Source organism: Bos javanicus, chromosome 11 (assembly GCF_032452875.1).
Source record: "Bos javanicus breed banteng chromosome 11, ARS-OSU_banteng_1.0, whole genome shotgun sequence".
Classification (NCBI taxonomy): domain Eukaryota; kingdom Metazoa; phylum Chordata; class Mammalia; order Artiodactyla; family Bovidae; genus Bos; species Bos javanicus.
This window is the reverse complement of record NC_083878.1, coordinates 34,003,999-34,021,171: the sequence shown is the minus strand read 5'-3', so window position 1 is coordinate 34,021,171 and position 17,173 is coordinate 34,003,999. Positions and strand designations below refer to the sequence as shown.

Sequence of the window (17,173 nt, the reverse complement as noted above, 5' to 3'; positions counted from 1 at the left end):
CTTTCCTAAATAACTGAAATAAGGCCATTTTCATATGACCTGTTAGGTATTACTTGAGTTTCAATATCTTTTATTGCAACTATCCATAAGTACTTGAGCTTCCCTGGTGGCTTAGTGGTAAAGAATTCGCCTGCCAATGCAGTAGATGCAAGTTTGATCCCTGAGTCAGGATGATCCCCTAGAGAAGGAAGTGGCAACTGATTGCAGTATTCTTGCTGGGAAATACCACTGGACAGAGGAGCCTGGCCAGCTACAGTCCATGGGATCGCAAGAGTCAGACACAACTTAGTGACTGAGCAACAGAGTACTAATATCTGTATGTGTTTGTCTAATATCTGCTGTGTTTGTCTAGTACAATATCCCTTAGAGAACAATGTTTTAAACTTGTCAACTTGCCATTTGCCCTAATCCTCATTTTCATAATTTCAACGTGTGTGTGCTCAGTCATATCCGACTTGTGACCTCATGAACTGTAGCCCGCCAGGCTCTTCTGTCCATGGAATTTCCCAGGTAAGAATACTGGAGTGGCTTGACATTCCCTTCTCCAGGGGATCTTTCCAACCAAGGATTGAACGTGGGGCTCCTGCATTGCATAACCATCTGAGTCACATTGCATAACCATCTGAGTCACAGGGAACCCAAATACTGTTTGGCAAATAAAAGTATGTAATTAATAAATCATGATGCCCTATCTAAAGGACTTAAGTAAAATCTCAAAAACTTGAGAGTTAAGGTGGAACTGGGGTTTTAGTTCTTAAGTGAATCATTTGTTTTGTATAAGTACTGGCTTTGCACTGCTTTTATAGGAAACTTTAATGCCATATTTATATCTATTTTTATCCAATTATGAACTACAGGAAATATTACAGAAAAGAAATTATTATGTATTAATTAATTTTCTGTTTGAGGAAATTGTTTGATTTGATTTGAATTACTACATCAGCAGAGATATTCTTGAATTAGAAAACCATTCAATGTCTCTTTCATCTACCTAGACTGAACAGCCTAACATTCATTATTTTTTTAAAAAGCACTCAAATCAATTAGAAGCCATTGGTGTATTTGAGAGTTATATCCCGCCTCAGAAAGTCGCTTAATGATTCACAAGAATATACTGAATAAGAATGGTTCCCTAGAAATCTACTAAGAGTATGGCAATTGACATATTTATATTTTGGTGGCTTAAATAAAGCTTTCTTGTTTGATTGCATTATAAGAAGAGAGATATAATTTCATGGCTCCTGGATAGAACTGAGTTATTTAGAGTTTTCTTTGTATTTAGATATACAAAATAAAGTTTAAAAATAGCACTCAAAAGCAAAGAGAGTAGCGTTAGTGTTCTAAAGAATGTAAATATGAATAAAACAATATCCTTGCCTTTTTAGGATTGGTCTACCTAATGAGAATTTTTGTGTAAAAAATAAAAATTCTAAGAAATGATTCAGGGCAGGAATAGTACTGATTAATTTTGACTGGAAGAAAATTAAAAACTCATTTGCTACCTTCTAATATGTTAAGTCACCATTTATTAAAATGATATTTATCAACAGTCTGTTATGTACCACAATCTGATTAAGGCATTAGGATAAAACAGTGGAAATAAAAATCTCCAATTCTCATGGAATATTATATGAAATAGGCAAGAAATGATTAAATATGTTGTATAACAATAATAATAAAATAATGACTATTATGTTACTTACATATCTGAAACTGATCTAAAATATTGTATATATAAAATTATTTAATTCTCATGCCAACACTATCAGTTGATTACTAATATTATTTCTATTTTATAAATATAAATTTAAGTGTTCTGCTATATAATTTGCCCAGAGTCACAAAGTATTAAATAATGGAGCTAGTGCTATCAGTTTGCATCTGAAGATGAAGAAGATCTATATAGTCAAAAAAAATAAGACCTGGAGCATACTGTGGCTCAGATCATCAGCTCTATATAGCAAAATTAAACTAAAGAAAGTAAGTAAAATCAGGAGGCCATTCAGCTAGAACCTAAATCAAATTCCTTATTATTATACAGTAAAAGTGACAAATAGTTTTAAGGAATCAGATCTCATAGACATAGTGCCTGAAGAACTATGGAAAGAAGTTCATAACATTGTACACGAGACAGTGAACAAAACCATTCCAAAGAAAAAGAAATGCAAGAAGGCAAAGTGGCTGACTGAGGAGATATTACAAATAGCTGAGGAAAGAAGACAAGCCAAAAGCAAGGGAGAAAGGGTAAGATATACCCAACTGAATGCAGAGTTTCAGAGAATAGCAAGAAGTGATAAGGCCTTCTTAATGAACAACACAAAGAAATAGAGAAAAGCAATAGAATGGGAAAGACTAGAGGTCTCTTCAAGAAAATTAGAGATAACAAAGGAATATTTCATGCAAGGATGGGCATAATAAGGAACAGAAACATTAAAGACTTAAAAGAGGCAAAAGAGATTCAGAAGAAGTGACAAGAATACACAGAAGAACTGTAAAAAAAAAAAAAAAAGTCTTGATGACCAGGATAAACACGATGGTATTGTCACTCACCTAGAGTCAGACAATCCTGGAGTGTGAAGTCAAGCAGGCTTTAGGAAATATTGCTGCCAGTAAAGCTAGTGGAGGTGATGGAATTCCAGCTGAGGTGTTCAAAATACTGAAAGATGATGGTGTTAAAGTGCTGTACTCAATTTGTCAGCAAATTGGAAAACCCAGCACTGGCGATAGGACTGAAAAAGGTCAGTTTTCCTCACAATTCCAAACAAGGGCAGTGCTAAAGATTGTTCAAACTACTGGACAATTGCACTCACTTCCCATGCTAGTAAGGTTATGCTCAAAATCCTTCAAGCTACACTTCAGCAGTGCTTGAATTGAGAACTTCCAGATGTACAAGCTGGATTTAGAAAAGGCACAGGAACCAGAGATCAAATTGCCAATATCTGTTGGATCATATGTAAAGCAAAGGAAGTCCAGAAAGGGGTCTACTTCTGTTTCACTGGGGGCTTCCCTGGTGGCTCAGACGGTAAAGCGTCTGTCTGCAATGCAGGAGACCCAGGTTCGATCCCTGGGTTGGGAAGGTCCACTGGAGAAGGAAATGACAGCCCACTCCAGTATTCTTGCCTGGAAAATCCCATGGACAGCGGAGCCTGGTAGGCTACTGTACGTGGGGTCACAAAGAGTCGGACACGACTGAGCGACTTCACTTTCACTTTCTGTTTCATTGACTATGCTAAAGTCTTTGATTGTGTGGGTCACAATGAACTGTGGAAAATTCTTAAAGAGATGGGAATACCAGACCATCATATCTGTCTTCTGAACAACCTATATTTGGGTCAAGATATAATAGAACCGTACATGTAACAACCGATTGGTTCAAGTTAGGAAAGGAGTGTGACAGAGCTTTATATTATCACCCTGTTTATTTAACTAATATGCAGAGTAGATCATGTGAAATGCCAGGCTGGATGAGTTACAAGCTGGAATTAAGGTTGTCGGGAGAAATATCAACAACCTCAGATATGCAGATGATACCACTCTAATACCAAAAAGATAAAAGGAACTAAAGAGCCTCTAGATGAGGATGAAGGAGAAGAGTGAAAATTGGACAGCAAGATTAAACCAGTCAATCCTAAGGGAAATCAACCTTGAATACTCATTGGAAGAACTGATGCTGAAGCTCCAATACTTTGGCCACCTGATGCAAAGAGCCAAGTCACTGGAAAAAGACCCTGTTGCTCTGAAAGACTGAAGGCAAAAGGAGAAGAGGGCAGCAGAGGATGAGATGGGTGGATAGCATCAGGACTTAATGGACATGAAGTTGAGAAAAACCCAGTAGATGGTAAAGGCTGGCAAAGAGTTGGACTTCACTGAAAGACTGAACAACAAGAACAACATTAATTGTTATATAGGGGGGGAAAAGACACAAGTGACATTCAATAGATAAGAATGGAATGTGGCAAAAGGAACTAAAGTTAAGTGAAAGTGGCTCAGTCGTGTCTGAATCTATGCAACCCCAAAAATTATACAGTCGATGAAATTCTCCAGGCCAGAATTCCGGCAGTGACAGTGAAAAGTGAAAGTGAAAGTCACTCAGTTGTGTCCAACTCTTTGCCAATCCATGAACTATACAGTTCAGTTCAGTCACTCAGTCCTGTCCGACTCTTGGGAACTCCATGAATTGCAGTACGCCAGGCCTCCAAGTCCCCCACCAACTCGCGGAGTTCACTCAAACTCACGTCCATCGAGTCGGTGATGCCACCCAGCCATCTCATCCTCTGTCATCCCCTTCTCCTCCTGCACCTAATCCCTCCCAGCATCAGAGTCTTTTCCAGTGAGTCAACTCTTCGCATGAAGTGGCCAAAGTACTGGAGTTTCAGCTTTAGCATGATTCCTTCCAAAAAAATCCCAGGGCTGATCTCCTTTAGAATGGATTGGCTGGATCTCCTCACAGTCCAAGGGACTCTCAAGAGTCTTCTCCAACACCACAGTTCAAGCATCAATTCTTTGGCACTCAGCTTTCTTCACAGTCCAACTCACATCCATACATGACTACTGGAAAAATCACAACCTTGACTAGATGGAGCTTGTTGGCAAAGTAATGTCTCTGCTTTTGAATATGCTATCTAGTTGGTCATAACTTTCCTTCCAAGGAGTTAGCATCTTCTAATTCCATGGCCACAATCACCATCTGCAGTGATTATGGAGCCCCCCAAAATAAAGTTTGACACTGTTTCCACTGTTTCCCCATCTATTTCCCATGAAGTGATGGGACCAGATGCCATGATCTTAGTTTTCTAAATGTTGAGCTTTAAGCCAACTTTTTCACTCTCCTCTTTCACTTTCATCAAGAGGCTTTTAGGTTCCTCTTCAGTTTCTGCCATAAGAGTGGTGTCATCTGCATATCTGAGGTTATTGATATTTCTCCCCACAATCTTGATTCCAGCTTGTGCTTCTTCCAGCCCAGCGTTTCTCATGATGTACTCTGCATAGAAGTTAAATAAGCAGGGTGACAATATACAGCCTTGACGTACTCCTTTTCCTATTTGGAACCAGTCTGCTGTTTCGTGTCCAGTTCTAACTGTTGCTCCCTGACCTGCATACGAATTTCCCAAGAGGCAGGTCAGGTGGTCTGATATTCCCATCTCTTGAAGAATTTCCCACAGTTTATTGTGATCCACACAGTCAAAGGCTTTGGCATAGTCAATAAAGCAGAAATAGATGTTTTTCTGGAACTCTCTTGCGTTTTTGATGATCCAGCAGATATTGGCCATTTGATCTCTGGTTCCTCTGCCTTTTCTAAAACCAGCTTGAACATCTGGAAGTGCATGGTTCACATATTGCTGACGCCTGGCTTGGAGAATTTTGAGCATTACTTTACTAGTGTGTGAGATGAGTGCAATTGTTGGTAGTTTGAGCATTCTTTGGCATTGCCTTTCTTTGGGATTGGAATTAAAACTGACTTTTTCCAGTCCTGTGGCCACTGCTGAATTTTCCAAATTTGCTGGCATATTGAGTGCAGCACTTTCACAGCATCATCATTCAAGATTTGAAATAGCTCAACCGGAATTCCATCACCTTCACTAGCTTTGTTTGTAGTGATGCTTTCTAAGGCCCATTTGCCTTCACATTCCAGGATCTCTGGTTCTAGGTGAGTGATGACACCATCGTGATTATCATGGTTGTGAAGATCTTTTTTGTACAGTTCTTCTGTGTATTCTTGCCATCTCTTCTTAATATCTTCTGCTTCTCTTAGGTCCATACCATTTCTGTCCTTTATCGAGCCCATCTTTGCATGAAATGTTCCCTTGGTATCTCTAATTTTCTTGAAGAGATCTCTAGTCCTTCCCATTCTATTGTTTTCCCCAGTTCTTTGCATTGATTGCTGAGGAAGTCTTTCTTATCTCCTCTTGCTATTCTTTGGAACTCTGCGTTCAGATGTATATATCTTTCCTATTCTCCTTTGCTTTTCACTTCTCTTCTTTTCACAGCTATTTGTAAGGCGTCCCCAGACAGCCATTTTGCTTTCTTGTATGTCTTTTCCATGGGGATGGTCTTGACCCCTGTCTCTTGTACAATGTCACGAACCTCAGTCCATAGTTCATCAGGCACTCTATCTATCAGATCTAGTCCCTTAAATCTATTTCTCACTTCCACTGTATAATCATAAGGGATTTGATTTAGGTCATACTTGAATGGTCTAGTGGTTTTCCCTACTTTCTTCAATTTAAGTCTGAATTTGGCAATAAGGAGTTCATGGTCTGAGCCACAGTCAGCTCCTGGTCTTGTTTTTACTGACTATATAGAGCTTCTCCATCTTGGCTGCAAAGAATATAATCAATCTGATTTTGGTGTTGACCATCTGGTGATGTCCATGTGTAGAGTCTTCTCTTGTGTTGTTGGAAGAGGGTGTTTACTATGACCAGTGTGTTCTCTTGGCAAAACTCGATTAGCCTTTGCCCTGCTTCATTCCTTATTCGCAGGCCAAATTTGCCTGTTACTCCAGATGTTCCTTAACTTCCTACTTTTGCATTCCAGTCCCCTATAATGAAAAGGGCAACTTTTCTGGGTGTTAGTTCTAAAAGGTCTTGTAGGTCTTCATAGAATCGTTCAACTTTAGCTTCTTCAGTGTTACTCATTGGGGCATAGACTTGGATTACTGTGATATTGAATGGTTTGCCTTGGAAACGAACAGAGATCATTCTGTCGTTTTTGAGATTGCATCCAAGTACTGCATTTTGGACTCTTTTGTTGATCATAATGACTACTCCATTTCTTCTAAGAGATTCCTGCCCACAGTAGTAGATATAATGGTCATCTGAGTTAAATTCACCCATTCCAGTCCATTTTAGTTCGCTGATTCCTAGAATATTGACATTCACTCTTGCCATCTCCTGTTTGACCACTTCCAATCTGCCTTGATTCATGGACCTAACACTCCAGTTTCCTATGCAATATTGCTCTTTACAGCATCAGACCTTGCTTCTATCACCAGTCACATCCACAGCTGGGTATTGTTTTTGCTTTGGCTCCATTTCTTCATCCTTCTGGAGTTATTTCTCCACTGATCTCCAGTAGCATATTGGGCACTTACTGACCTGGGGAGTTTGTCTTTCAGTATCCCTATCATTTTGCTTTTTCATACTGTTCATGGGGTTCTGAAGGCAAGAATACTGAAGTGGTTTGCCATTCCCTTCTCCAGTGGACCACATTCTGTCAGACCTCTCCACCATGACCCGCCCATCTTGGGTGGCCCCACAGGGCATGGCTTGGAGGTACCCCCTGTCTGAAGAAAATGGTGGCAGCCGGGAGGAGCTACCCCACACCCGAGATCAGGGGCGGCAGCCGAGAGGAGCAAACCCAAGTCCAAAGAGCAGTGGCTGCAAGGGCGCAGGAGGGCCGAGAGGAGCTACCCCACGTTCAAGGTCAGGAGGGGAGGTGGTGAGGAGATACCCCTCGTCCAAGGTAAGGAGCAGTGATTGTGCTCTGCTGGAGCAGCTGTGAAGAGATACCCCACGTCCAAGGTAAGAGAAACTCAAGTAAGATGGTAGGTGTAACAAGAAGGCATCAGAGGGCAGACACACTGAAACCATAATCACAGAAAACTAGTCAATCTAATCACACTATGGACTATAGAGTCCATGGAATTATCCAGACTAGGATATTGGAGTGGGTAGCCTTTCCCTTCTCCAGGGGATCTTCCCAATCTGGGGTGGGTAGCCTTTCCCTTCTTCAGGAGATCTTTCCAACTCAGAGATCGAACCCATGTCTCCCTCATTGCAGGCAGATTCTTTACCAGCTGAGCCACAAGGGAAGCCTAAGGCAAGAGGAGGGACATAATTATTTTATATAGAATTAGGGTTAGGAAGAATCACAGTGGTAAAATGATATTTGGTTTCAACTTTTTAGGGACCAAAGAAATAATGGTGGTGGTGGTTTAGTTGCTAAGTTGCATAGATTCTTGCAACCCCATGGTAGCCTGCCAGGCTCCTCTGTCCATGGGATTCTCCAGAGAAGAATACAAGAGTGGGTACCATTTCCTTCTCCAGGAGATCTTCTTGACCCAAGAATCCAACCTGAGTCTCCTGCATGGAGGCAGATTCTTTACCAACTGAGCTACAACGGAAGCCTCAATAAAAAGAAATAATACCTAGAAGGAAATGGCCCAGGCAGAAAGAATTAAAGAGATGGGTATGTGTTTTATTAGCTCCAGGAAAAGAATGTGTGGGACTAAGGCAGGGGAATGGAGACTACAGCAGGAGAAATAAGATCGATCTGTCCATTTGACTGTGATATAGAGGGAGTTGGGGATACTCTGGAGTATTCTTAATGGAGAAGAAATATGATATAATTTGTGCTTTGAAATGATAGTGCCAAGAGGATAGTAAGTTGAAGTAACTAAGGGAGAAATCAAGAAGACCAGTTGGTAGGCAGCAGTTTTAATCTAATTACAAAACCATAGTGACCTGAACTTTGCAGGATTGAAGGTTTGGACCTTAGCTGAAATATGGATATGTGATTTGCTGGTGAACTATGTGAGGTGTGAGAAAAGAGTTAAAGGAGATTCTAAAAGTTTATGCTTAGTCCTAAGGTACTAGAAAAATAGATTAATCATTTATTCAAATACAGAAACTTGTGGAAGAAGCTAGTTGATGTGGGGAAAATAAAGTTGAAGAAGAGAAAATTGAATGTCCTTTAGTAGGCATGAAGGAATAGAATATAATGCATGAGGTATTGGTTTTAGATAGGGGCTTAGAAAGCTGATTCATTGTGACAAAATCTATGGGTAAAGATGAAAATGAGTTAGTAAATGGTAGTATGTGAAGGTTGGCTCGAATTTATTCTATTTTACAATTGAAATAAGAATTTGCACGTTCAGAGTAGGTAAAGTGTTATACTAACCAGGGTGGGGTTTTGGGCCAATCTTTTATCATTAAGGACTACAGACAAAGAACTTGAGTATATCTGCCAAGTAATGGACTATTTAAGTCAAGCAAGGGAAGAAGTTAAAGCATGAGATAAGCAGGAGTAATGAGGAGTTGCATTATCAATAGAACATAGTTCCTGATTTAGGCAAATAGTTGTTCAATATAGAGTACCAGAAGTAACCTGAAAGAGAGAATAACCTATAGTTGTTACTTACCAAGTATGTCGTCATACTTCAGTATGATGTCATCAGTATGTCATTTACCAAGAACAGACAAGGTAATTTCTAATGCTTGGTATTGACAACTAATTATCTGTCCAGCCTCAGATTATTCTACTTTGCTGTGTTTGAACAAGTTTTGTTAACAGTTTTCTTTCTACCACTAGAGTAGCTCACTGCAGTAACTGTATGACTGGGTAAAATATTGAGTCACAGTGAGCAAAAGTGCAACACATTGAAGAATAATGCTGAACAACTCTCTATATGGTCAAGCATTTTGTAAGGTGATTATGTTTTTTCCAAGTTCAATCCAAACTGTCTCTGAAATCAATCAAAAGGTGGAGTAAGTGATTATAAAGACTTATGATTCAATGTTTCTTTGTAATAGGCAGTGTAAGAGGAACTTAGTGTGGAGTATTTCCTTGCCCATTCATAACAAACTTCACAGTAAAATAGTAAAACATGTACTCTCTCTGCAATACTCAAATGTAAATTTTGCTTCATTTATGTATTGTTGTGCTGCTAACAAATATGAATGATATTCAGAATTATTATTCATGTTTTTATACATGAATATTTTACTGTTTTGGTTAATGTGAGTCTGTTCCAGAGATTGTTCATCTCTAAGTGCACTAATAATAATATTTATGAGCTTTCTTACGTTAGGAGAAAATCCTTGTAATAGTACTTACATCATGGTACTACTAACCTGGGGAATTGATGTGAAATTCAGCTAACTTCTCCAGTTGATTCCCATTGATTATGTTGCCATAATTTATTTTTATTTTTATTTATTTTATTTTTTTACTTTACAATATTGTATTGGTTTTGTCATACATCAACATGCATCCACCACGGGTGTACATGTGTTCCCCATCCTGAACCCTCCTCCCACCTCCCTCCCCATGGCATCCCTCTGGGTCATCCGATTATGTTGCCATAATTTTTAATGCAACACTTAGTAAAGGAAGGATTGGCAAATCATCCTGTTAATTTTATGCTTGGTAAACAGTAATCCACAACTGATGTTTCCCCCCTTTCCTTCATGTCTTTTGCTTGCTGTCTGTTTCCACTTCTGGAGTTTCCTAAAAAAAATCAATTAGTTTCCTTAAAAGATCAATTTTGGAATCACCAAAAATATGCCACATCTGCATCTTTTTTGTAAGCTAATACATCCACTTTTGAATGCATCCATGTATTTTGAATACTAACTTTGTGCTAAATAAGTCCTGTATTTGGCTATGGAGTATTCAGAAGAAAGATAACAAAATTTCATTCCCTTCAGGTGTCTTTTTTAGTTTTGCAACAGCACTGTTGTATCTTCTTGTGTTTTTCATTCTATTTTCTCTCTTCAGCCACTGTTCATTTTTTCCAGGTCCTATGCTGATACCCAGCAGTCTCAAAATATCTAATTTCATTTGCCCTCTACAACCAAAATACCCTACTTTATTCCAGCCTCCCTTGTATCATCGTTTGGTTTATAAGGATTTGGCGCATTTTTAGGATGCTGAAAATTAATTGGAGCTAGTGTCATAAACTCATGTATGCCCTCAGGTGTTTTTAATGGAAAATGCTCAAATATATTACTACACTCTTTTGGTTTATTTCAGGGTCTGCTATTTCCTTTTATATCAATAATATTATCTCTGGCAATGCCAGATTTATGAATGCTATCTTTTGTTAGCAAATTATGAATTAATATTCAACTTTAAGTACTAAATTCATTAAAAAAGAAGTAATGTCCAAAACTATTCCATATTACTTTTAAATAATGTCCATCAGAAAAATTTTCCATTCTTGATTTCAGGAATCACTTCTTCTGCATTAGAAAGTCCATATATTGTACATTTTCAAGACCCACACTTTCTCACCTGTACCACAATAACTCAGTGTTTTACAACTACATCTCAAATGACAGCAGAAAGGCCTTGAATCATAAAATGTACTGAATTCATATAATCAGAATTAATCAAAAGAGAAGTCAAACCATGAAAAATCTCTATAGTAACAAGTCATTCTAAGATATTTCTCTCTGAGAAAGTTTAAATTTTTGCCATGCATTTGTCATGATTTGCCTTTGGAGAATCATTCAAATTGTCTGTTATAAACTTCATATTGAGACCCCTTATCTTGATAAATTAGTGATGTGAGACCATATCTCTGGGTCTAATACTAGTAAATAAAATATCTTTTGTTAAAAATTTTAGTAGGAAACTAAAATTATGAGAATTTTTTTGGAGTAATTCTAAATTTAGGAATAACTTTAAATTGTATAAACAAGTTTCATCATCAAGGAAATAAAATCCGTCTTTTACAGATAATCAATTTTCTTATTCATGTTAAGGGAAACATACAACTTGGTCATTTCCCTTAGAATTTTATGATTGCTCAATATAGAACTAAAGCTATATGCCCCACCTTGTGTGGTGATGATAGCAAAGCTCAAATATACCTGGCCTTAATTGTATTTTCTTTCACTGACATTTTTCAACTTAATTACAGCTTCCATAATGTCAATAATTGCTCATATCAATTCCTGATAGCAGGAGGCACTGCAGTCATGAATATTGTGCTTGCCAATTCATGTTTAATCCTACAATATTTTATACGTTTTAGAATGAAATAATGTCAGGGACCCTGGCAGAGGGGACTCAGTAAACACTTACTGAACTTTTACATTGCTAATAATATAATATAAATAATAGTTTAAATGCATTGAGAGTTTACCATGTGCCTAAGCTGATTCTAGATTAATAAGCCCTAATTTGCATTGTATTTTGATAAGTTTGTCACATTTTGTCGTATCAGTTAGACATAAAGCATATTTTGAAAGATCCTCCCCCACTCACAGGACTTCCCTGGTGGCTTAGATGGTAAAGCGTCTGCCTACAATGTGGGAGATCTGGGTTCGATCCTTGGGTCAGGAAGATCCTCTGGAGAAGGAAATGGCAACTCACTCCAGTACTCTTGCCTGGAAAATCCCATGGATGGAGGAGCATGGTACGTTACAGTCCATGGGGTCACCAAGAGGTGGACATGACTGAACCACTTAACTTTCACCCCCACTCAAAAAAAAGCACAATACATATTTCCAAATATTTTATGTATGATTTTAGATAATTTCAAGTAATTTTTCAAGATAGTTATTTCATTACACCCTTGAGCTTCCTAACATCACAAAATTCCTTCTAGAGCTGAAGCAAGAAATTGGCAGTATCAAATGAAGTTCAGGGATGGAATGGAGGTCGTTGTTGAGACCCAAATATCAGGTATGGTTTACGAATAGCTTTGCATGTATCATTTGGTGATTTTAAAATCAACAGACAGATATTTTTTGCATTTTGAGTCTGTTGCTTTCACTTATCCTTGTGTTCAAGAGGCTCATAAACTCAACAGTGTCAAATGTCTTGTTTTGGTTCAGACATAATATGCTTAAGGGAATGTCAAAAAAGAAAGATATTAAGATTGATGTTAGCTAATTTTCTGTTAGTAGTTTTTGTTATTTGGTTAAAACCACACCAATCAAAGTGCATATATTAATATTTTGAGTGCATAAATTTTGGGATTATATTAGCTCTTTAACATTTAGAATAGAAGAGAAAGTATATTCAATTTGATGTGACACCTAATAAAAGTTGTAATTAACAGCTTCTAAGTGATTTTAAGGAAGAAAATGAATTAGCACTTTTATAAAACTTAATTGTTCAGCAGTTTTGTTTGAAGAGATGACTGCAGGGGTCATTTTTCTCTGCCTCAATTCTATAGAAGTTTGATAGGAAAACATAAGAAATATTCCTTTTAAAAACTGTAGTAGATTTTTGTCCTATTTCTTGCCTGGAAAACTTTCTAAATCCAAAGTTCTTTCTTGAACCACAGTATGACATTCAATTTTTTTTAAGGAATTATATTAAACAGACAATATTATGTTAGTTTCAGGTGTACAACATAGGGATTTGATAGTTTTACACATTATGAAAGGATCACCACAATAAGACCAGTACCATCTGACACTATACAATGTTGTTACACTGTCACTGACTGTATACCCTATGTGTATATTACATCTCCATGACATTTATTTTATAGCTGGAGGTTCTACCTTTTAATCCTCTTTATCTATTTCATACATTCTAGCACCTCCACCCTCTGGCAGTCACCAGTTCATTCTCTGTGTCTGTGAGCCTATTTCTGTTTTGTTTTTCATTTATTTTACTTTTTCTAGATTTCACTTATAAGTGAAATCAGTTTTTCCCTGTATGACTTATTTCACTTAACATAGTACCTTCCAGGTCTATCTATGTTGCCACAAATGGCAAGATTTCACATTTTATGGCTGAGTAATATTTCATTGTATATATGTGCATGTATGTGTGTGTCTCTATGGATATATATGGATATATATATATATATATATATATACACACACATATGTATATATCTTTCCAGGTGGCTCAGTGGTAAAGAATTTGCCTGCCAATGCAGGAGATGTGGGAGATTTAGGCTTGATCCCTGGGTCAGAAAGATCCCCTGGAGGAGGAAATGGCAAACCACTCAAGCATTCTTGCCTGGGTAATCCCATGGACAGAGGAGCCTGGTGGCCCACGGTGTGACAAAAAGTCAGACACAATAGAGTACAAGCACAATGTGTGTGTGTGTGTGTGTGTATGCATGCCTATCATGCATTCTTTATCTATTAATCTATGGGTGGACACCTACGTTACTTCCATATCTCGGCTATTGTAAACCACTGCAGTGAACATAGGAGTACATATATCTTTTCAAATAGCTGAATCATATGGTAGTTTCATAATGTTTTCTACAGTGAATTCATCAATGTATATTCCTACCAACAATGCACAAGCCTTTCTTTTTCTCCATATTCTTGCCAATGCCTATTATTTCTTGTCTTTTTCATAATAGCCATTCTAATAGATGACCGTCTGTTATCTGTCTAACCATGAGCTATTTCACCATGGTTTTGATTTGCATTTCCCTGATGTTGAGTGATATTGAGCACATTTTCATGTACCTGCTTACCATGATTATGTCTTTTTTGAAAAAAATATTGGTTTTGGTCCTCTGTCCATGTTTTAATTGGGTGGATTTTTTTAAATATTGAGTTTTATTAGTTATTTATATATCGTTGACCCTTGAACAACATGGATTTGAACTGTGCAGGTCCACTAAGACACAATTATTTTTCAAAAAATATATAATTAGCTCTCAGTATCCCTGTATCCCATACCCACAGATTCAGCGAACCACTGATTGCAAATTTAATACATGATCTATGCAGTTGGTTGTATATGAGAATGCAGAAGCCATAATACAAAAGGTTAAATGTGAGATTTAAGCATCTGCAGATTTAGGGGTCTAAGGAGCTGTGGCTCAGTCATGTCCAAATCTTTGTGACCCCATGGACTGTGACCTGCCAGCCTCCTCTGTCCATAGGATTTTTCAGGCAAGAATACTGGAGTGGGTTGCCATTTCCTTCTCCAGGGGAGTTTTTCAACCCTGGAGTTGAACCCACATCTCCTGTGTCTCCTACATTGCAGTCAGATTTTTAACCTGCTGAGCCATCTAAGGAGGGACCTGGAATAAATAAGGAATGAAATATTTCCCTTTGGAGTAACATGGATGAACCAAGAAAATATTATACTTAGTGACGTAAGTCAGACAGAGAGATATTATGTGATATCATTTATATGTGGAACCTAAAAAATATTACAAATAAATCTATATACAAAACATAGAAAACAAAATTGTGATTTCCAAAAGGGAGAGGGAGGGTAAGAGGAGCAAATTAGGAGTATGGGATTAACAGATACAAACTACTATACATAAAATAGATGAGGAACAAGAATTTATTTGCTCAGGGAATTATATTTAATATCTTATAATAACCCATAATGGAATAGTATCTAAGAAATAACTGAATTACTTTATACCTGAACCTAACACAATATTATAAAAAGCTATTAATGAATAAAAATTCAGATATAGAAAGTTTTATTTCACTATGTATTTAATTTTTTAAAAATATTCTTGTTCTAGTGGTTACTTATGTCATAATATAGGATTTATGTCTCAACAACTCTCATACTGTCATGTGCTTCCATTTGAGAAACAAGTTACTACTTGCTTACCTACTTCAGATAATTAAGTCAATCAACTCACTAATTATCTTTTTATATAAGATGAATAGAAGCATCACCATCTAAATCATGACCCCCTTATTACATTGTCATCAGAAAGTCTTTGCTACTAATTTTTGGTCATTATATTTTAATTTTATTCAATTTATGTAAGCTCAAACAAAACAAGACAAAACAGTTTATTCATCTCACTGCACCCCCATCTCTTTCAACAACCAATTTATTCTCTCTACCCATGAGTTTGATTTTATTTTTTTAATTTCACATGTAAGAGAGATCATACAATGTCTGTCTTTCTCTGTCTGAATTATTTCACTTAACATAATGCCTCATGGTTCATCCAGGGTATCACAAAAGGCAGTATTTCATTCCTTTAATGACTGAATAAAATCCCACATAACAATATGTGGCATATATATACACCACAACTTCTTTATTCATTCATTGATTGACACTTACGTTGTTTTATATCTCAGCTGTTGTAAATAATGCTGCAGTAAACATGGCAGTGTAGATATCTTTTTGAATTAGTGTTTTTGTTTCATTCAGATAAATACTTAGAACTTTTGGCCATATGATATGAATAGCTAATGTATTTTTGCTAAAAAGAATAGTCAAATGAATCTGATTTTCAGACTTGATATACACATGTTTTATTGTTTGAGGAATAGACATACAGGTCAATGGGACAAAGTTGAAAATCTAGAAATAGATTAACAAAAAATACAACTGGTTATTGACAAAGTAGTAAAAGCAAATTAAGGGAAGAAAGATCACCTCCTTTTCAATAAATGATGTTGGAGCAATTGGATGTCCATAGGCAAAGAAAGAGAGAGAGAGCTGGGGTTGAGGGGAAGAAAAAAGGAAAAGAAGAAAGAAAATAACTTTGACTTAAGTTACACACATATAAACATACATACATGTGTGTTTATACACACATGTGTACAAACACATATTAAGTCAAAATGGATCATGAATATAAATATGAAATGGTTAGTTACTGAAGTGAAAGTCGCTCAGTGGTGTCCAACTCTATGCGACTCCACAAACTATGCAGTCCATGAAATTTTCCATGCCAGAATACTGAAGTGGGTAGCCTTTCCCTTCACCAGGGGATCTTCCCAACCCAGGGACAGAACCCAGGTCTCCCGCACTGAAGGTGGATTCTTTACCAGCTGAGCCACAAGGAAAAGCCCAAGAATAGTGGAGTGGGTAGCCTTTCCCTTCTCCAGGGGATCTTCCCAACCCAGAGACCGAACCCAGGTCTCCTGCATTGCAGGCAGATTATTTACCAACTGAGCTATGAAAGAAACCCATATGAAATATATAATAGCTGATATTATATATATGATATATGAAATATACAATGTGTATGAAATATATAACTATATATATGAAATATACAACTACAAAATTTTTAGAAAAAAGTAGTAAAAAGCCTTCAGGGTGGCGGATTCATTTTGATATTTGGCAAAACTAATACAATTATGTAAAGTTTAAAAATAAAAAAAAAAAAGATAGTTGAAAAGATCCTAGAGTTTACAACTGAATAAATAATAGAAAAATTGATAAAAATTGAATTTCAAAATTAAAATAGCTATACAAAAGACTCTGTTGAAGAGATGAAAAGATAATATACAGACAGAGAGAACATTTGGAAATCACATATCCAATAATATACTAATATCTAGAATACATAAAGGACATCTAATGCTACTGTGGGGCTTCCCAGGTGACTCAACGGTAAAGAATCTGTCTGCAATGCAGGAGATCTGGGTTTGATCCCAGGGTTTGGAATATCCCCTGGAGAAGGAAATGGTGACATACTCCAGAGTAATTGCCTGGAGGGTCTCAAGAGTCAGACATGACTTAACAA

At 37.1% G+C, this 17,173-nt stretch overlaps 1 non-coding gene across 1 annotated transcript; it reads left to right on the top strand.

Moving 5' to 3' along the window:
* Positions 1–3,004: 3,004 nt before the first annotated feature.
* TRNAC-GCA (transfer RNA cysteine (anticodon GCA)) lies at positions 3,005–3,076 on the top strand. Its single transcript has one exon. It is a non-coding gene; the product is annotated as a tRNA-Cys (tRNA).
* The last annotated feature ends 14,097 nt before the right edge of the window (positions 3,077–17,173 follow it).